The sequence below is a fragment of the Callospermophilus lateralis genome, unplaced genomic scaffold, assembly GCF_048772815.1.
Source record: "Callospermophilus lateralis isolate mCalLat2 unplaced genomic scaffold, mCalLat2.hap1 Scaffold_730, whole genome shotgun sequence".
Classification (NCBI taxonomy): domain Eukaryota; kingdom Metazoa; phylum Chordata; class Mammalia; order Rodentia; family Sciuridae; genus Callospermophilus; species Callospermophilus lateralis.
The window spans coordinates 265,720-287,914 of NW_027515347.1; the positions used below are offsets into that span (position 1 = coordinate 265,720).

The 22,195-nt window shown below is 39.8% G+C and overlaps 1 pseudogene; it reads left to right on the forward strand.

Moving 5' to 3' along the window:
- Window positions 1-6,725: 6,725 nt before the first annotated feature.
- Window positions 6,726-7,338, forward strand: LOC143386542 (histone H1.10-like; annotated as a pseudogene).
- The last annotated feature ends 14,857 nt before the right edge of the window (window positions 7,339-22,195 follow it).

Here is a 22,195-nt window from a genome sequence, read left to right on the forward strand (position 1 = left end):
GTGGCTCAGCAGTAGAGTGCTTGCCTGGCACATCAGGGCCCTGGGTTCAAACCTCACCACCCCATTTAAATCAATAAAATAAAAACTACAACTAAAAATTAAATATTAAAAAAAGAAATAATTGCTAGGCAAAATAAAGTACAAATAAAACTTGCTGGAGTATTATTAATTGATTTTAAAAGTTTCACATGCAAATGACTTCTTCAAAAATAATAATTAAAACAAGTTACATGTATTTTTAGAATCCTGTATTCTAATAGAAATAAAGTATATAAAATAGAGACTAAAATACTGTTGAAATCTATGAAATCATTAATTGTTCCATCTGTCTGTTTACTTTGGCTGTGAAAAACTAGTTCAGGTGTCAGAAAAGCTTCACATGCAAGTCTCAGACAAAAACTTATTTATTCTACTCAAAGTCTGGCAATCTAATTTTCTGCTTTTATTTTAAAAAATGTGAACCATACAATTATATTTACTTTATTTGGAAGGGCATTTAGTTTATCATTATTTTCAAACAACATACTGTGAAAAATATTGCCATGTCTATACTGAGAAACATAAACAGATCTTAAACAAGATCCAGCAGCATACTAAGTTTAAATACTTACTCTGCACATTAAAAAAAAGATTTAGAATAAAGGACTTATGTGATTCTAAAAACTAAAAAGAATATACTCCACATAAAAATTTGAAATAAAATACCATCGAATGTTATGGCAGCAAGGGCCATACAGTTATGCACATCTAAATTTAAATGAAACCGTGTTAGTCTTCTCTAAATTAAAATGTATACTATTCTCTTTTGCATCTTTAACTTAATAATGACAATATACATCAACCATTGGGAGGTTGAGGCTGAGGCAGGAGGATCCTACATTCAAGGCCAGTCTTAGGAACTCAGTGAGGCCATAAGCAACTTATCAAGATCCTGACTAAAAATTTAAAAAAATAAACAAAAGGGCTGGGGATGTGTTTCAGTGGTAAAGTGCCCCTAGATTCAATCCCTAGTACCAAAAAATTAAACAAAGAAGTAAATAATGTTTTGGGTGTCTGTAGATTTTTACCAGGTAGGTAGGTATTCAGTGCTGAATGAAAACTGGTGAATAAATCGCCAGTTGGACCATATTGTCCCAGCCTCAGGTTATTCAGTAAACAATGTTAATTGAAGTGAAAAGAAAAGCACTCTCAGGAAAGGCAATCTAGATGTACTTTATATATAGAAGACAGTTCAAAGAATAAACAGTAGGTCAATGATAAAGTTGTGAATCTGCTTCATGTGAGGCCATCTTTATATGTAACTCTTATTTGATTGAAATAAAATCTAAAGCAAAAATAAAATGAAAAATCACATTTACATCAGAAAGTGATAAAATCTTTGGACAGCAGAGATACACATAGTTTTAGACATAATCGCACAATCATATAGTTTATGTAATTCATAAAAACTATATTATCACCCAATTATGGAAATAATATTCTGTATGCTATTCATCCATTGGTATCCATGTTTGAAAATTGTTAAGAAATTTATTTTGAAAGTTACTTTAAGCTTCCCTTCAGGTGAATAAAACACAAAAGTACTGCTCTTTGCAGAAGAAAACATTCTGTATTCAAAACAATTATAGTTGGTTGATCTAGTATTCAAATATTTTTTTTAAATATTTACTTATTAGGTTTTTTTTTTCACAGTGGACCCAATCTTTTTATTTTATTTTTATGTGGTGCTGAGGATTGAACCCAGTGCCTCATATGGTCCAGGCTAGTGTACTACCACTTGAGCCACATCCCCAACCCTCAAGTTTTCAAATACTAACAATGAGTTAAAATCAAGGCAAAAGACCTAAAAAGAACTCAATATATTTAAATATTTTCATCACATTTAATGCCTAAGAATATCTGACATGTAAGAATCACTAGTATGTTCTTAAGGAAGAGAATTCTTTATGTTAATAAGAATGTTGAATGAAAGAAATCTTTGAATAACACAAGGTTTACTTCAACAGTTTACAGAGGAACACACCTATAATCCCAGAAACTCAGGAGACTGAGGCAGGAGGATCACAAGTTCAAGGATAGACACAGCTACTTAGCGAGGCCCTGTCTAAAAATTAAAAAAAAGCAATTTAAAATAAAAGGTGCTGGGGATCTAATTTACTAGTGAAGTACCCATGGGTTTGATCCCCAGTACCAATAAAAAACATGTTATCTCAAAAATGTACTTTTTTTTCCTATTGAATTAGCAAAGATCAAAAAGATTAACAAAACATGGTGTGAGCAAGGGTTTTGAAAATAGGATTCTCATGGACATTGAGGGGGACGGTTTTTACAGATAACAGCTTAGGTATATTTATAAATTTTTAAAATGTATATAATATTTGACCTGGCAGTTATACCTCTATGAAGATAAGTGAATAAGTATACTATAATCAACATACCATTATTCATAAGAAAGAAAAACAAATAACATTTTAAATGGTTATGAAAGGAGTATGATGTCTTTAAATAATAGAAAACTATGTAGGCATGGCTGGGTTTTACCTCAGTGGTAGAGCACTTGCCTGGCATGTGTGAAGAACAGGGTTTGATTCTCGACACTGAATATATAAAGATCTATTGACAACTAAGAAAATAATTAAAAAAAACAAAACTAGGCAGCCAGTAAAATGATCACCCATGATTGTGCACATCAGGTTCAACTCACAAATATATATATCACAGTAAAAATGACCACATAGCTTCATATAGAGAGACTGCTGTGTATTTAAATTCTTATATATACTTTCATATCCTCCAAAAGTGAGTTAATGGTGGCCATTTCTTTGTGCAGGAGTTGAGGGCTTACTTTGTCATTATGTTGTTTTATATGGGTAAAAACTTTTCTAGTTATTATAATAAAAAACACAACAAACTTTTAAGAGAAAGAACTGCCTCTATATCATCAAAATTACTTCAAATATTTTCATCTTCCTATTTAAGAGGAAAGAATTCATTAAATGTTGCAAATAAATGTAATACAGGATCTCCTTCTTAGAACCACACTTTAAAATGACAAGATAATAGAAATTAAAATATTAGAGTCAAAAAGCTAGTTAAAGACAAACATCATTATTCACACAGCCCTCATTATTGGCATCCAACTTACCTCCCAGAGGTTCTATGAAATCAAACACTTCTAAAACAATATCCCTTTTACACATTAAGGAAACAGACTGAAATTAATAATAATAATAATAATAATAATAATAATAATAATAATAATAATAAAAGAATTTTTAAAATGTAAAATCATAAAACACTTACCACAGTAAAAACATTTAATTATTTTCCTGTCTTACATTCTTTCATAGCACCTTTATTAAGATCTGGAAAAAAAATGTTTGGAGAAGTTAAATAGATTTTAAATGTATACTTTTAATCCAATGTTAATTTACTATAGATTTCTTTTTTTCTGAAACTAGACAAAACAGTTTAAAAGAACTCATGGCAAAATAAGCAAGCAAGAATTCCCAGGAATATGAAAAGCAACAAGGGGAACCTAGTTTTAAAAGATATTAAAACTTTTATAAAACCAATAATGTAATACTGGTATATGAAGAAAATGACTAATAGAATACAAACCTCAGAGACACTCCAATACCTCCAAAAGTTAACAATACCATAAGAGATCAAAGAAGGGCTCTAAAATCAACAGGTGAAAATAACAGACACACAGAAAAAGTTAATGTTGAACCTATCCATTATTCTGAACACCAGAATAAATCCTAATTTGAACATTTAAATGTAAAAGTGATACCATAAAAGTACTAAAAGAAACCATGGGCAAATTCTTAAAATCTTGGAGGCCTTTCAGTGACTTAAACTCCAGATATCTGGGCTGGGGCTGTAGCTCAGTGGTAGAGTGCTTTCCTAGCACTTGTGAGGCATTGGGTTTGATCTTCAGCAACACATAGAAATAAATAAAAATTAAAAAAAAATCAGGATACCATAATGATTAATTTAAACTGTAGTATTTAAAGAAAAAATGTAAGACTTTTGTATACCAAAATATGTAAAGGTAAATAAAAATAAGTAAAAACCTGGGGAAAACTGTAATTGATATCACACAGGGAGAATCTCTCGAATTTACAAATTTCTAGAAATTGATAATGGGAAAAAAGCAACCCAAAACAAAAATGTGAAAAAACCCACTAACAGAGAATTCACAAGAAAAAAAAATACAATTAGTTTTTAAGCACAATATGCTCAGCCTTTTTAATAATGATTGCAATACACACTAAACTACTCTATATTGATAATTCTCATCTATCAAACTGTTAATAAATTCAAGGGTTGTACACAGTACATTGGAAAGGCCCCAGAGAAATAGGAAATCTCTCTTACACTGCGATCTGCCCTCTGATATCTGTGGTATTCAGACTGAATGCAGCAATCATAGGTGAAAATTTTTTTAAAAAAATTGTCATACTAAACACATACCAACTTTTTTGTTGTCACTAGTCCCTAAAAAATACAGTGTAACGACTATTTACATGGCATTAATATTGTATTAGGTTTTCTAAGCAATCTAAAGATGATTTTAAAGTATGTGGAGAAAGTGCATGTGTTATATACAAATACTATGCTTTTTATATAAGAGACTTAAGCATCCTTGTATTTCAGTATCCACAAAGGGGTCCTCAAACCAATCCTCCATGGATCATGAGGAGCAACTGTGCTCCTGGGAGTTTAAAATGGTGCAACACCTAAGAAAACAAGCATTTAACTAAATTATAAATGCACTGCCCACTGGCGCAGTGATCCCACTTCTAGGAATGTATCCCACAGATGTACTTGCACATGTATAAAATGATATGTATACAAGCTGTTTCACTATAGTATGGTCTGTGATAAACCTAGAAATAACCCAAACACCCACGAGGGGGGGCTGGCTAAGTAAACAAGGCACTTAATGGACACTGTTTAAACACAGCTGTTTTTTTTTTTAATTTTTTAATATTTATTTATTTTTTTTAGTTTTTGGCAGACACAACATCTTTGTATGTGGTGCTGAGGATCGAACCGGGGCCGCACGCATGCCAGGAGAGCACGCTACCGCTTGAGCCACATCCCCAGCACCACAGCTGTTTTTTTTAAAAAAGTGTTTTCTATAAACAAATATTCTTTCTAAATAAATACTAATAGAAAAAAAATCTCAAGAGCATATAAAGAAAAAGCCATAGGATAGAATTACTTGCATTGTATAATACATTTTATATAAAAAGAATAGAGTACACTGGCATTTCTCCTACAATAAAAGGAAACAATTGACATCTATGGGAAATAAATTAAAGGTGGTTATCTAAGAAAGAAAGGCAAATCGGGAAACAAAGCAGTTGGAAATCACATTTTCCCAAGCATGCCTGTGCCATTTTAACTTTTGAACCATAAGAACATGTTACCTACATTAAAAGAATTTTCAAACATTAAAAAGAATACTTACAGAAAGAAGAGAAAGAGACACCCATAGATAAGACTTAAAACTAAGATTTAAAGAGAATTTTTGCTCTGAAATTAGATGCTGAAAAGCAATCTTGGTGTGATCATTGCAAAAGGAAAAAAAATGCTTTTTTCCCCTTCAATCAAGATAAAGAATATGATAATCTGTTTTTTTAAAAGCTATTTGAATGAGTAAGAAATTTGGAAAGGGGAGAAAAATGTACAATGAGGACACTCTAGTATAATGGTTCTCCAACTATGGTCCCTGTACCAGCAGCATCAGCATCATGTGATAACTTGTTAAAATTAATATTCTCAGGCTCCCACCCAGACTACTGAATCAGAAACATTGTACTAGTCCAGCAATCCTTGTAACACCCTCAAGTCTGAGAGTCACATATTTTGTCTGGTTCTTCCCACAGGTTCAGGAACACCATCAGTCTGCATTTCAAACAAGCTCCAGGACATAGAACCACACTTGGATAAGCAAAGCTGAAGTCCTCCTGGGGGAAAAAGGTATGTAACCTTCATATGGTTGAGTTTCCCATGAAACCTGTCCTCAGTATCAGATGGAAAAAGTCCTTAAACAGGCTTCCTAGCCAAGAGATATCATGGAGCTAGTTTCCTACATAAACTGTGTACACAGAGAATAAATGTTTTCAAATACATTCTTATAAAAACAACAACAACTATGAATCATTGAAATTCAACTTAAGGATGTCTCATTTGAAAAAAATTATAAGTAGACCTACAAACTTTCAGAAATAGGCCAAAGAAACAAAAATAAACCATATTCCATAAATTCTGCCTGTGTTGTGTGAACAACTTAACCTCAAATGCATTAAGTGCCCACCATGTGCTTTCATGGAAAAGCACCAAGAAGTTTGTTTCCCTCAAACCCTTTTCAAAAATATTGTCCTCATGTTGATGAACATTGATCTTCCATTTGTTTTACACAAGGAGAAAGATGTGAATAGGAATCTTTTGAATAAAAAATTCTAGTTTAGCAGAGGGCAGAGCACACACCCAGAAGGCAGGCAGCTTTGGAGCAGCGGTGCCGCCAGCAGTGGCGGGATTCGGATCCAAGCTCGAGCCCTCCCTGAGCCCCAGAGCTGCCCAGGGCTCCCACCCCAGCTCCCCAATTGCGCTCACCCATCTGTCCCTAGCCCTGCCGCCCAGCCCCAAGACTCACGCCCCCAGCCCCCCTCCCCTACCCGGAGCCACCTACCACCAACCCCCTGGCCACCATGTCGGTGGAGCTGGAGGAGGCTTTGCTGCTTTCTGGCGCCAAGGGGGTCATGGGGGGGGCAGCTACGTGTGGGGGGAAGCTACAAGGGCCGTGGTGGCCTCAAGCGTAAGAGGACCCGCAAGAAGAACCAGCGGGGGCACCTACAGCCAGCTGGTGGTGGAGACATCCGCAGGCTGGGTGAGCAGAGGCTTGTTGCTGGCAGGCATCTACACAGAGGCCAGGAAGGTGGCTGGGTTCGATCAGCAGAACAGTGGCACCTACCTCAAGTACTTGGTGCACACTGGTGCAGAATGACTTGCTACTGCAGGTCAAGGGCACAGGCGCCACCGGCTCCTTCAAGCTCCATCGCCAAAAGCTGGCGGCCGGCTAAAGGTGCATGCCTTTTCTGCGCCTACCATGCACAAACCCAAGAAGCAGGCAGCACGGTGCCACACGGACCCCTGACCCACCAAGGGCGCCGACAAGCACAGGCTCCAGAAGGCCGCTGCCATGAGGACAAGGGCAGCAGCAGCAGTAGCAGCAGCAAGGCCAAGAAGGCAATGGCTGGGAGCAAGAAGTTGAAGAAGGCAGCCAAGCCCAGTGTCCCCAAGGTGCCCAAGGGCTGCAAGTGAGCGCCCCAGCCCCACACGTGACAACATGGAGGGGGACCATCCCCGCTGGGCCAAGACCTCCCCTCCCCTCCCCCACACGTCGCTCTGGCCGCAGCTCCCCCATGTGCTGCAGGGAGATTTTTGAAACAGCCAGGTGACACCCTGATTGGCTCTGGCCCTTAGCAATGGCCCTCACCATGGTTACACCCCACCCAGGAGCCAATGGGCAGGGCCCTGGTTGGCCAGCTGGCTGCAGGGGCCAGGCCTGTCCCCCTCCCTCTCCCCACCTCTGGGCTCCCAACAATTGCCCAGGGTGCAGGGCAATGCAATGCTCCTCTCCCAACCAAGCCTCAATAAAACATTGTTGACTTTTGCCAAAAAAAAAAAAAAAAAGAATTCTAGTTTAGACAGAAAGTGTAAGATGCTGGCACATGCCTGTAATCTCAGCAGTTCTGGAGGCTGAGACAAGAGTCTCTCAAATTCAAAGCCAGTCTCAGGGATGGTGAGGCACTAAACAACTCAGTGAGACCCTGTCTCTAAATAAAATATAAAATAGGGATGACGATGTGGCTCTGTGGCTGAATGCCCCTGATTTCAATCGCTGGTACTCACCCCCCTCCAAAAAAAAGAAGGCTATAGAAATCTGTAACTTATTTTTGCAAATCACCTTTGAATAATTTTTGGTGCTAAAAATTAACCAATGTCCTGACATTTTTATATATTTCCTATTTCATTGTCTCTGAGATGCCATCACCTTTAGAACATTCTTATTCTATGTAAATCTCAGAAGAAAAATTGCCATGTGGTTACAATATACCAATTTTAAGATTCCATCCATCTCAGATGTGCATCTTAAAAATCAATAAAATGCCTTAATTATAAATCACAGAATTGTATGGTAGATTATTTTTTTTCCAATTAACTCTATGTCTCTCAAATGTAAAACTCCATAAAGGCATGCGTGTTTTGCCCATTTGACAACATTTCCTCCATGCTTAGAAACTGAAACATTTTCAATATCTTTGTAACTCGTTATTTATTTAGTTTACTTAGGAATATGTGAATATGAAAAAAAAAAGTAATGATTTTTAACAGTATTTTTAACCTTGCCGAGGCAAGGTCAGAGTAGAAATTAGAAGTTTATTGAAGGACAGCAGAAAAGACTTCTCTGAGACATTTTACTTGCTCAAAATAATAAAAAAGTAATTATTTTCAATTTGTCTGACTTCTCAGGTCAAAGAGATTCAATACATCTCTACAGAATTGAAAATATATTCTCTTCCAAGAAGTCTTTACTTACATGTTTGTTTCTACAGCAGCTTTCAATAATAATAAGCAACAAACACCTTAAAAGATTTTTAAAAAGTCAAAATAAACATCCTTTTTAGAGTTAAACAAGTTGAAGAAATTTTTGTTACACTCTAGCTAGCTTGAGCTAAATGCTATTTTAATTATTCTCTATCATAACTCGCAGTGTTTCAAATGAAAAGATAATTTGTAATGAGTAATACCATGAGGTCTGGTGTATGTGCATCTATCTACATTTTCCAAATTTGCTAATTTAAACACCAGTAAGTAGAAAGGGTTATTTTAAAAGTGATTACAGCTGGGCATGGTGCTGCTTGCTTGTTAATCCCAACAATTTGGGAGGCTGAAGCATGAGGATCCCAAGTTTGAGACTGCCATTTCAAGAAGGGGAGAAAGGACTGGATCTCAGTGGTAGAGTGCCTCTGGGTTAAAACCCTAATAAGTAACCCACCCCCTAAAGTGATGACATGAATGTATATTCTACTCAACTCAGAACTGCTATCGTACACACTGCTGTCACTTCCCAACTCTGTTCTCACATCAAACTGCTAAAATGATATTAGTGTTTAGATATCAACATTTCTAATGTGAATTCCCATTAAACACAGACAAGCACAACCTTACCTTCCAAGATTCTTGAATAATTGACAAAGGTGTCACTGTTACCGCTGTTGACTGGTGACGAGTCTTGCTTCCCCAATGTTGAAGAATAACACCAGAGAAGCATGCCGAGGCAAGGTCAGAGTAGAAATTATTAGTTTATTAAAGGACAGCAGAAAAGACTTCTCCCAGGGGAAGAAGGGGACCCAAGAGGTGGAATATGTGAAAGGGTGGTTATTTCCCCTTTTTACACTTCCAGTGATGGAACGTATGTTGGAAGGCCTGAGGGGTGGGACACACGTGGGTCAAAAAAGTAATCTGGGCAGGAAGGACTTCATTAACACTTCTTTGAGATGGGCTATCTTCAAATCTGCTGGGGCTGTTTATTAACATTTTTGGGGGATGGACTTTGGGCCTAGGGCTTTTCTGGGGACTTCATTAACATTCCATGAGTTTTACTGCATTTCTGGAAATTCATTCTCAACATGGCCTCCATTTTAGATCTTACTCGATATTAGACCTGATTTACCTGACTACACTGGCTACCTAAATTTAAATCTGGCTTCATCACTTGTCAGGGGCTAGAAGGAAGTTCTCCTTCTAAGAATAGCCTGACCTTTACAAGAAACAGCCTGTGGCCATCTATCTTCCTGAAACATCTTGAGGTTATCTCGCCTCTGGCAGTTTCACAACCTATGCCCAGCAACTGCCAATAGGAGAGCTTCCCTATCCCCAGCGTATAAATACCTCTGTGTGAACAATAAAAATTTGCAGCTTGATCAGAACTCCTGTCTTGATATCATCCCTCGTGTCTCTTGTCCCTTCATTCCTCCCGGCCTAGGTTCATCGCCCTCATTGATGTCCTGCCAATCGGGACATTTGGCGCCCAACATGGGGCTCGAGCCTTTGACTGAGGGGGAACGCCATCCTCCGGGGAGACTTGGCCAAGCGGAGCTCACGATCACCTCGGTAGACACCAGCAAGAGACAGATCCAGGAGGAGAGTGGGGACGACGCACGGTGAGTGACCCACCATGGGACAAGTAGTCTCGTCACATGATTTGTTTTTGTCAGGCCTCAAGGAGGCCGTCAAGAAACGGGGGGTGCGTGTTAAGAAAAAGGACTTAAAACTATTCTTTTCATACATAGGAGAATTGTGTCTGTGGTTTCCCCTTGAAGGGACCATTGATGGTAAAAGATGGCTTAGAGTAGGAGAATGTTTGAAAGATTATTATGAATCCTTTGGTGCCTGTTCCCACTTTTTCTTACTGGAACTTAATTAATGAAATTCTTAAAAGTTTACCCTTTGACATTGGTACCTTAAAACTTGTCAGGATTGGGGAGGAGGGTATGCAAAAGACCTCTCGTCCCTCTCATCCCCCTCGGCATGCCCTTCAGTTAGTATAGATATAGATCCTTCTCAGTCTCCCCAGGACCCTGGGAACCTTCCTGGTCCCGCTCAAAATCCCACCCTAATAAATAAGGCTTCAAAGGTTGCCAACCACCTTTATCCAGTTTTAAATCCTGGAGACATATTGACCCCTGGGGAGGAGGCTACCTTGGAGATGGAAGCAGCTCGCTACCATTCAGATGACCTGCCACCTCTCAGGACCCTATCACAGCCTATAGGACTTACACATCCACCTCTCTCCTATATCCCTCCTGCCTTTTGTGCTCCGGCCCTTCAGGGGCCTACTACCCCGTCCCCCGATATTTTTTCTCCACTTCCCTTACCTAACCTGACTCCCTTGTGAGAGTTTCTCCAACATAGATGGGAACAGATTAAACTTTTAAAAGAATTAAGATCCCTTGACTTTGAGCTCCGATAATTAGCCTTAGGCACGAAGTCTACACGATCTGGCCCAAGGCAGTCTAATACAAAATCTAAGCCACACCATAGGCCTGTTCTCGCCTTCCCAGTCACCCACAGTCAGACAGATAAGCATGCCCAGACTGAGGACAAGAATTTAGAGGAGGATCAAGAGGAGGAAGCGGGGGAAGGACAAGAGGAAGACCATGACTCAGAGGATGAGGAGCCCACCCTTAGGCAGGAAGGAACCCAGAGTGCCTACAAAAAATTAAGTCTGCGTTTTCTTGAAAAACTTAAAAAGGCTTGTGCTCACAATGGCCCCACTGCACCTTATACGTTGGCCTTATAGAATGCCATAGCGCACAATGGCTTACTCCTAATGATTGGAAATTATTAGCCCAAGCTACCCTCAGTGCTGGATTCTTCCTGTTATGGAATGCAGATTTCAAAGAGCACGGTCGGGAAACTGCTCAAAAAAAATCTAGCTAAGGCCTCCTCTAAATCCTGGACTTATGTTAAGCTAGTGGGCAATGCTCCTTTTGACACTAACCCTAAACAGGCACGGTTCCCTGCTGGACTTTTGTCGCAGATTCAGACGGCTGGCGTACATGCTTGGAGACGCCTCCCTCAAAAGGGCTTGGCTACCACTTCCCTGGCAAAAATTCGACAAGGGCCTGATGAGCCTCAGAGTGACTTTGTTGCACGGCTCAACCTAGCCCCAGAACGCCTGCTTAGACCAAGCGAAAGCAAAAGCACCTTTGTAAAACATCTTGCCTTTGAAAACGCCAACCCGGCATGTCAGTATGTTCTTCAGCCACATGAGGATAAAGGGGAACTTTCTGACTTTATTATACTCTGTGCTGGGGTGGGTGTAGCCCATGCCATGGGTCTCACCATAGGTGCCGCCTTTACCAAGGCCTTTTGCAATCCTGGCTCACATACTTGCTTTACTTGTAAACAACCTGGCCATTTTGCACGGGAGTGTCCAACAGGCAAACAGGGCCTAGGGCCAACATCTTCTCCAACAGGGGCTAAATTGCCCCCAGGCACCCTTTGCCCTAGATATGGTAAACGTCATCACTGGGCCAATGAGAGTAGATCTAAGACAAATGCCCTTGGACAAGGAGGGAAACTCCCTCCTTGCTTAATAATTCCAACCCCACCCTTGCTGGTGATTGCTGGCTTTGCATAACAGGTGCAATCATGCCTATGGCAGTTCCTTTTAATTCTAGCAAAAACAAAGATGATACATGCCAACCCGGACTTCCTTTTAAAGTACAGCCTATGGACACTTTTACATCATGTCTTTTAGGCGTGATGCAGAATAATACCTATGATATTGATGTTGGAGTTACTTCCTTTGGAAATTGCTCAACAGTACAAAATTACTCCTCACAAACCCCACCTCTTTGTCCCCCCAGTGGCACAGTTTTTATGTGTGGAGGAAACTCGGCCTTCCCCAGGCTTCCAGCGAATTGAACTGGTGGCTGTGTTCTTGTCTTATTACTCCCTGATATAACTATTGTACGAGGAGACAAACCTCTACCCATTCCTAGCCTAGACACCTTAGTCAAAAGACACAGGAGGGCAATACATGCCTTACCACTCCTTGCCAGCCTCGGAATAGCAACTGCTGTGGGCACAGGTACAGCTGGCTTAGGCACAGCTATACACTTTTACCATCGCCTGTCTCAACAATTTATAGATGATGTACAAACTCTATCAGGAACCATTAAAGATTTACAGGACCAAATAGACTCCCTGGCAGAAGTGGTCTTTCAAAACAGACGAGGCTTAGATTTGCTGACAGCTAACCAGGGAGGTATTTGCTTGGCCCTGGGGGAACAATGCTGATTTTATGCCAATAAATCAGGCATAGTACGCACTAAAATTAAGCAGCTTCAAGAAGATTTAGAAAAGAGATGAAGGGAACTATTTGAAAATCCCCTCTGGACCTGGATTATGGATTTCTACCCTACCTTCTTCCCCTATTGGGCCCTTTGTTGGGTTTACTTTTAATGGTGTCCATAGGACCCTGCATTAGAAACAGGCTGGTACAATTTATTAAAGAACAGATTAATATTTTAGCCTCTAAGCCCATATACAGGTCCACTATCATCATCTGGAGATGGAAGACCGTGCTGCCAACATTTAAAAGGATGTTCCACCCTTCTCACAGGCTTATTTCTTAAAGTTTACATCCTCACAGATCTCTCTTTCTTATATAAAAGTACAAATAACAGCTCTGACCAACCATTTTCTGCCCTTGCCATAAGGGTTAAATTATCCCTCCTCCCATGAACCCCTCCAGTTTGGGGATGATGCACCCATGGAGTGAGGACGTTAGGCCAAAATAACTGAGGGTGCAGGAAGGACTGCAGGAGGATGGATCCACAGATCCCAAAACCCAAGACTTCTGAGTGACATGGTCTGGTGCATGGTGGTTGGCATGCTTCTCCCTCAAAACCGTCTACTCCATAAACATGTCAAGGCCACAAATTCTCCTAATGAGGATGCTCGCTTGGATCAGGAGATATTCTAAGGCCTCCTAGAGGAACAGAGCCTCTATCACCCCCTAAAAAACATGTCCAATAAGGTATGGTCAAATATTTTATGTAAGAAAGGGGGAAAATTCAGGGGCTAGAAGGAAGTTCTCCTTCTAAGAATAGCCTGACCTTTACAAGAAACAGCCTGCGGCCATCTATCTTCCTGAAACATCTTGAGGTTATCTCGCTCTGGAAGTTTCACAACCTACACCCAGCAACTGCCAATAGGAGAGCTTCCCTATTCCCAGCATATAAATACCTCTGTGTGAACAATAAAAATTTGCAGCTTTATCAGAACTCCTGTCTTGCTGTTATCCCTCGTGTCTCTTGTCCCTTCATTCCTCCCCACGTAGGATTGCCGCCCTCGTTGATGTCCTGCCAGTCGGGACAATCAATAACCAAGATCATGGCCTTTTTTATATGTCAGACAAATCAGAAAAAATAATTTTCCCGGAAAGAAGTTGTTTGTCATCCCTTTCTTGTTAAAATAAAGTAGATAATGGATATGTTCTTAATAGTATCTTCAAAGAACCAGAACAGTCCTTAAGGAAAATTTTTAGTTATCAAAGATATTCAGGGACACCAATTTAGTGTTTGGGGGCATTTAGTGTATGGGGTCCAGGATCTAGGCGTCAAACAATGCTTGGGTGGGACAGATCTGTATCATCAAGATTCATCCTGGTCACAAGAATTTTGATCTTATAATGGTTTAATTAAGCCCACTTTAAATGACCATTACTTTAAGACAAGATATTTAAAAGTTTTTATAGGAAACTCCACCCCTTGCCTCTAATTATGTAAGACAAAGTAGTAAGGGGTGCTTCAGAAGCATAAGCAAACTGTCTGAAAATTAGTGCTCATTTTTTCACACTACACATTAACTTAACATAAATTTAAAATTATAGTGAGTATACATAGACTACTATATATGCTAACAGTATGAGATGGCACATAAATCTCACCCCAATGAATCCAAAAATTTCAATCTTGTTAATATTTTACTTGTTATTACTGGCAGCTGAAGGGATCCATGGAAGGCTTATAGTAAAACCTGTGGGTAGACTGAGGCAGCCTGTAATTGACCTTGGTGTGTAATCCCTAGTTCAATCTAGCCTCTCTTTTTATTAGTTTAAATAAGGTTGTCCCAACACTAAGTATCCCAACACTAGTTTCCATCTTCATCTCCCTCTTGGATTTTCTTGTTTGAACTAGATCCTAGTACTTTTTTTTTTTTTAACCAACTCAAACTTGTTCACTAGCAGCAGGTGCAAGCACTCGAATGCATGCTGTCCTTCAACACAGCTGAAATTAAGTGAGACTGCAATGCATGTCATATATTGTCCTCCCTTTATTTCTCTTCTACATGTAAGTGAAAGTATCACACCCACTTTCACTTATGTGTGTATGCAGGTTCTGTTGTGTACAAACCTCACTGCTCAGTAGCAAAGTGGGCTTGATAAACATTCAACACCAAGGAGAGGAGCCTGGGTTCTGTGGTTGACAACCAACTGTTCCAGACTGGAATCCCCTGCTTCAAGGGTAATCAAACTTTCCTTTGCCTGAGGCAAGACTTGGGCTCCAGTATTTCACATTCCTTGGGCGAGTGACCCCACCCCTGGAGTACAAAGATAACTCTAAGCACACCTTTGCTCTCTCACACAGGGCCAAATGATAGTTTAGCGGTGGAAGTGAAAGGAAAGTGAGCACAACACTTGGAGTTACCAAGAGATCTTTATTGCAGCAGTGCAAAAGAGGAGGAGAGAGAAAGAGAGAAGAAAGAGAGAGCAAGAGAGAGTGAAGCAAGAGATTGAGACAGAGAGAACAAGAGACGGGGGGGGGGTGGCAGGAGGGAGTTTTTAAAGCCAAATTCTTTTTTTAAAAATTTTTATTGTTGGTTGTTCAAAACATTACATAGTTCTTGATATATCATATTTCACACTTTGATTCAAGTGGGATATGAACTCCCATTTTTACCCCTATACAGATTGCAGAATCACATCAGTTACACATCCATTGATTTACATATTGCCATACTAGTGTCTGTTTATTCTGCTGCCTTTCCTATCCTCTACTATCCCCACTACCCCTCCCCTCCTCTCTTCTCTCTCTACCCCCTCTACTGTAATTCATTTCTCCCCCTTGTATTTTTTTTCCCTTTCCCCTCACTTCCTCTTGTATGTAATTTTGTATACCCCTGAGGGTCTCCTTCCATTTCCATGCAATTTCCCTTCTCTCTCCCTTTCCCTTCCACCTCTCATCCTTGTTTAATGTTAATCTTCCTCTCATGCTCTTCCTTCTTACTCTGTTCTTACTTACTCTCCTTATATCAAAGAAGACATTGGCATTTGTTTTTAAGGGATTGGCTAGCTTCACTTAGCATAATCTGCTCTAATGCCATCCATTTCCCTGCAAATTCTATAATTTTGTCATTTTGTAATGCAGAATAATACTCCATTGTGTATAAATGCCACATTTTTTTAAATCCATTCTTCTATTGAAGGGCATCTAGGTTGGTTCCACAGTCTTGCTATTGTGAATTGTGCTGCTATGAGCATGGATGTAGCAGTTTCCCTTAGTATGCTCTTTTTAGGTCTTTAGGGAAAAGACTGAGAAGGGGAATAGCTGGGTCAAATGGTGGTTCCATTCCAAGCTTTCCAAGAAATCTCCATACTGCTTTCCAAAATGGCTGCACCAATTTGCAGTCCCACCAGCAATGTACAAGTGAACCCTTTTCCCAACATCCTCACCAGCACTTGTTGTTTGACTTCCTAATAGCTGCCAATCTTACTGGAGTGAGATGGTATCTTAGGGTGGTTTTGATTTGCATTTATCTGACTGCTAGAGATGGTGAGCATTTTTTCATGTACTTGTTGATTGATTGTATGTCCTCCTCTGAGAAATGTCAGTTCAGGTCCTTGGCCCATTTGTTGATTGGGTTATTTGTTATTTTATTGTCTAATTTTTTGAGTTCTTTGTATACTCTGGATATTAGTGCTCTGTCTTAAGTGTGAGGAATAAAGATTTGTTCCCAGGATGTAGGCTCCCTATTTACCACTCTTATTGTTTCTTTTGCTGAGAAAAAACTTTTTAGTTTGAGTAAGTCCTATTTGTTGATTATAGTTATTAACACTTGTGCTATGGGTGTCCTATTGAGGAATTTGGAGCCCGACCCCACAGTAAGTACATTGTAGTCAACTTTTTCTTCTATTTCAGGCGCTGTGTCTCTGATTTGATATCAAGTTCCTTGATCCACTTTGAGTTAACTTTTGTGCATGGAGAGAGAAAGGGATTCAGTTTCATTTTGTTGCATATGGATTTCCAGTTTTCCCAGCACCATTTGTTGAAGATGCTATCCTTCCTCCATTGCATGCTTTTAGCCCCTTTATCAAATATAAGATAGTTGTAGTTTTGTGGATTGTTTTCTGTGTCCTCTATTCTGTACCATTGGTCCACCCGCCTGTTTTGGTACCAGTACCATGCTATTTTTGTTACTATTGCTCTGTAGTATAGTTTGAAGTCTGGTATCGCTATACCGCCTGATTCACACTTCCTGCTTAGCATTGTTTTTGCTATTCTGGGTCTTTCATTTTTCCATATGAATTTCATGATTGCTTTCTCTATTTCTACAAGAAAAAATGCTATTGGGATTTTGACTGGCATTGCATTAAACCTATAGAGAACTTTTGGTAATATCGCCATTTTGATGATGTTAGTTCTGCCTATCCATGAACAGGGTATATTTTTCCATCTTCTAAGATCTTCTTCTATTTCTCTCTTTAGGGTTCTGTAGTTTTTATTGTATAAGTCTTTCATCTCTTTTGTTAGGTTGATTCCCAGGTATTTTATTTTATTTATTTATTTATTTTTTTTTTTTGAGGATATTGTGAATGGAGTGTTTGTCCTCATTTCCATTTCAGAGGATTTGTCACTGATATACAGGAATGCCTTTTATTTATGCGTGTTGATTTTATATCCTGCCACTTTGCTGAATTCATTAATTAGCTCTAATAGTTTCTTTGTAGACCCTGTTGGGTCTACTAGGTATAGAATCATGTCAACTGCAAATAGTGATAATTTGAGTTCTTCATTTCCTATTTTTATGCCTTTAATTTTTTTTGTCTGTCTAATTGCTCTGGCCAGTGATTCGAGAACTATGTTGAACAGAAGTGGTGAGAGAGGGCATCCCTGTCTTGTTCCAGATTTTAGAGGGAATGCCTTCAGTTTTTCTCCATTCAGAATGATGCTAGCCTGAGGCTTAGCATAGATTGCTTTTACAATATTGAGGTATGTTCCTGTTATCCCTAGTTTTTCTAGAGTTTTGAACATAAAGGGATGCTATCTTTGTTGAATGCTTTTTATGCATCTATCGAGATGATCATATGGTTCTTATCTTTAAGCCTATTGATGTGGTGAATAACATTTATTGATATCCGTATATTGAACCAGCCTTGCATCCCAGGGATAAATCCTACCTGATGATGGTGCACAATTTTTTTTTGATATGTTTTCATATCCGATTCACCAGAATTTTATTGAGGATTTTTGCATCTAGGTTCATTAGAGATATTGGTCTGTAGTTTTCTTTCTTTGAAGTGTCTTTGTCTGGTTTAGGAATCAGGGTGATGTTGGCCTCGTAGAATGAATTTGGAAGTTCTCCCTCTCTTTCTATTTCCTGAAATAGCTTAAAAAGTATTGGTATTAGTTCCTCTTTAATGGTTTTGTAAAACTCTGCTGTATACCCATCCGGTCCTGGGCTTTTCTTAGTTGGTAGTCTTTTGAAGGTTTCTTCTATTTCCTCAATTGATATTGGTCTGTTTAGGTTGTCAATATCCTCCTGACTTAATCTGGGCAGATCATATGACTTAGGAAATTTATCGATGCCTTCACTATCTTCTATTTTAATGGAGTATAAGGATTCAAAATAATTTCTGATTATCTTCTGTATTTCTGAAGTGTCTGTTGTGATGTTGCCTTTTTTCATCCCGTATGCTAGTAATTTGATTTCTCTCTATTCTTCTCTTTTTTAGCATGACTAAGGGTCTGTCGATTTGATTTATTTTTTCAAAGAAACAACTTTTAGTTTTGTCAATTTTTTCAATTGTTTCTTTTGTTTTGATTTCATTAATTTCAGCTCTGATTTTAATTATTTCTTGCCTTCTACTTCTTTTGCTGTTGTTTTGCTCTTCTTTTTCTAGGATTTTGAGATGAAGTATTAGATCATTTATTTGTTGGTTTTTTTCTTTTTTTAAGGAATGAACTCCAAACAATGAATTTTCCTCTTAGAACTGCTTTGAATGTGTCCCATAGATTCCGATATGTTGTGTCTGTGTTTTCATTTATTTCTAAGAATTTTTAAATTTCCTCCATGATGTCTTCTATAACCCATTGATCATTCAGTAACCTATTGTTCATTCTCCAAATGATGCATGATTTTTCCTTACTTCTTTCATCGTTGATTTTCAGTTTCATTCCATTATGATCAGATAAAATGCATGGTATTATCTATACTCTTTTATATTGTCTAAGAGTTGCCTTGTGACATAATATATGATCTATTTTTTAGAAGGATCCATGTGCTGCTGAGAAAAAAGTGTAACTGTTTGATGTTGGGTGGTATATTCTATATATGTCTATTATGTCTAGGTTATTAATTGTGTTATTGAGTTCTATAGTTTCCTTATTCAACCTTTGTGTGGAAGATCTGTCCAGTGGTGAGACAGGTGTGTTGAAATCTCCCATGATTATTGTATGGTCGTCTATTAGACTCTTGAACTTGAGAAGAGTTTGTTTGATGAACATAGCTGCACCATTGTTTGGGGCATATATATTTAAGATTGTTATGTCTTGTTGGTGTATGGTTCTCTTGAGCAGTATGTAGTGTCCCTCTTTATTCTTTTTGATTACCTTTGGCTTGAAATCTATTTTATTTGATATGAGTATGGACACTCCTGCTTGTTTCCAAAGTCCATATGAGTGATATGATTTTTCCCAACCTTTCACCTTCAGTCAATGTATGTATTTTTCTATCAAATGCATCTCCTGAAGGCAGCATATTGTTGGGTCTTGTTTGGTGATCCATTCTACTAGCCTGTGTCTCTTAATTGGTGAGTTTAAGCCATTAACATTTAGGGTTATTATTATTATTAATATAATTAATAACATTAGGGTTATTATTATTATTAATATTATTAATAACATTTAGGGTTATTATTGAGATATGTGTTGTTCTTTCAGCCATATTTGTTTATTTATGTTACTAAACATGGTTTGTTTTCCTCTTTGATTATCCCCCCCCTTTACTGTACTACCTCCCGCTGTTGGTTTTCATTGATATTTTCCATTTCCTCTTCCTGTAATATTTTGCTCAGGATGTTTTGAAGAGATGGTTTTCTAGCTGCAAATTCTTTTAACTTTTTTTTATCATGGAAGGTTTTAATTTCATCTTCCATCCTGAAGCTTAATTTCGCTAGATACACAATTCTTGGTTGAAACCCATTTTCTTTCAGTGTTTGAAATATGTTATTCCAGGATCTTCGAGCTTTCAAAGTCTGTGTTGAAAGATCAGCTCTTATCCTGATTGGTTTACCCCTAAATGTAATCTGCTTCATTTCTTTTGTAGCTTTTAAAGTTCTCTCCTTATTCTGTATGTTGGGCATCTTCATTATAATGTGTCTAGGTGTGGATCTCTTATGATTTTGCACATTTGGCCTCCTGTAGGCTTCTAGGATTTGGGATTCTGTCTCATTCTTCAAGTCTGGGAAGTTTTCTCGTATTATTTCATTGAATAGATTGCTCATTTTTTTTTGGTTTGGACCTCTGTACCTTCCTGTATCCCAATGACTCTTAAGTTTGGTCTCTTTATGTTATCCCATATTTCTTGGATGTTCTGCTCATGGTTTCTTAACAGTCTTGCTGAGCTGTCTATGTTCTTTTCAGTTGAAATACTTTGTCTTCATTGTCTGATGTTCTATCTTCTAAGTGTTCTACTCTGCTGGTAGTATTCTCAATTGAGTTTTTAAGTTGGTTTATTGCTTCCTGCATTTCTAGGATTTCTGTTTGTTTGTTTTTTATAACCTCTATCTCCCAGTATAATTGATCTTTTGCTTCTTGAATTTGTTTATGTAATTCATTGTCAAAGTGGTCGAAGTGGTCTTTCATTGTCTGATTTTGCTATCTAATGTCTTCCTTGAGACTCCAGATCATCTGAAGCATGTATATCCTGAATTCTTTATCTGATATTCCATCTGCTGCAGATATTACCTCTTCTAAAGTTCAGTTGACCTGCATTGCTTGTGGTCCTTTCTTTCCTTGTCTTTTCATACTGTTCGTGTTTCTTTCTGTTGGTGAAACTGTTGTGTTATTGATTTTTCCCCCTATATATTTATATTGCTCTTGTATTGTTGCAAAGTCTCCCTCACAGGCTCGGGCGGTGGCTGTGCCCCTCCTCCAATTGGGGCAATGTGCCTATCATGCCGGCAGGCCGCTGGGCCTGTTCTTTTGGTGGTCGCAGGTCCGCCTACCTTGCAGGCACGGGCGGCAGCTCTGCCCCTCTGCAGGCCGCTGGGCCTGTTCTGCCTGTGGGTCACAGGTCCGCCTACCTTGTAGGCGCAAGCAGCGGCTCTGCCCCTCCACAGGCTGCTGGGCCTGTTCTGTCTGTCGGTTGCAGGTCTGTCTACCTAGTAGTCGCTGGTGGCAGCTCTGCCCCTCCCCCAACCGGGGCGATGGCAGGCCACTGGGCCTGTTCTGCCGGTGGGTCGCAGGTCCGCCTATCTTGCAGGCGCATGGGGCGGCTCTGCCCCTCCGCTGGTTGCTGGGCCTGACCTGCCGGTGGGTCGCAGATCAGCCTACCTTGCAGGTGCATGGGGCAGCTCTGCCCCTCGACGGGTTGCTGGGTCTGTTCTGCTGGTGGGTCGCAGGTCTGCCTACCTTGCAGGCATGGGGGTGGCTCTGCCCCTCCGTGGGTTTCTGGGCCTGTTCTGCTGGTGTGTCGCAGGTCCCCCTAACTTGCATGCCCGCGGCGGCTCTGCCCCTTTGTCAACCGGGGAGATGTGTCTTGCAGGCCGCTGGGCCTGTTCTGTCGGTGGTCACAGTTCTGCCTACCTTGCAGGCGTGTGGGGCAGCTGTGCCCCTCCACGGGTTTCTGGGCCTGACCTGCCGGTGGGTCGCAGGTCCGCCTACCTTGCAGGCATGGGCAGTGGCTCTGCCCCTCCATGGGCCACTGGACCTGTTCTGTCTGTCTGTTGCAGTTCTGTCTACCTAGCAGTCGCTGGTGGCGGCTCTGCCCCTCTCCCAACCTGATCGATGGCGGACCTCTAGGCCTGTTCTGCCGGTGGGTCGCAGGTCCACCTACCTTGCAGTCGCGTGGGGCAGCTCTGCCCCTCAATGGGTTGCTGGGCCTGACCTTTTTAAAGTCAAATTCTAATGAGGTCTCTGGGTCTGCAAGCTGCCTTGTTGGCTGGCAATGACTGGATTACACAGTAGTTGCTAAGGGTGTCTTCTGCCTTCAGGAAGATGGGGCAGGGGTGAGATGTGGGTTTCTGTTGCACCAGATGGGTGGAGATCGAGTGTTTAGACTTGATGTAAACAGGTGATAAAGGACAAGACGCGGGGAGGGT